The following is a 466-nucleotide window of genomic DNA, read 5'->3' as shown; positions in this document are numbered from 1 at the left end:
GGAGTTGAACGCCCAAAACACGTCATAACCTGGAGTTTGACGCCAAGAAATGCCTTAGCTCGTGGAATGATCAAGCTCAGCCCAAGCATACACCAAGTGGGCCCCGGAAGTGGATTTATGCATCAATTACTTACTCATGTAAACCCTAGTAGCTAGTTTAGTATAAATAAGACTTTTACTAGTGTATTAGACGTCTTTTGACCACGTTACATCTTTGGTCTCAATTTTGTTTTATTCTTCATCCTAAGAGGCTATTGATCACGTTTCAGGGGGCTGGCCATTCGGCCATGCCTGAACCCTTTGCTTATGTATTTTCCACGGTGGAGTTTCTGCACACCATAGATTAAGGGTGTGGAGCTCTGCTGTACCTCAAGTATTAATGCAATTCTATTATCTTTTATTCAAATCTCTCTTATTCTTATTCCAAGATATTCATTCGTACCCATGAACATGATGAATGTGATGA

Source organism: Arachis duranensis, chromosome 10 (genome assembly GCF_000817695.3).
Source record: "Arachis duranensis cultivar V14167 chromosome 10, aradu.V14167.gnm2.J7QH, whole genome shotgun sequence".
In the NCBI taxonomy this organism is placed as follows: domain Eukaryota; kingdom Viridiplantae; phylum Streptophyta; class Magnoliopsida; order Fabales; family Fabaceae; genus Arachis; species Arachis duranensis.
The sequence above is the reverse complement of the archived record's forward strand: the minus strand, read 5'-3'. Positions refer to the sequence as shown.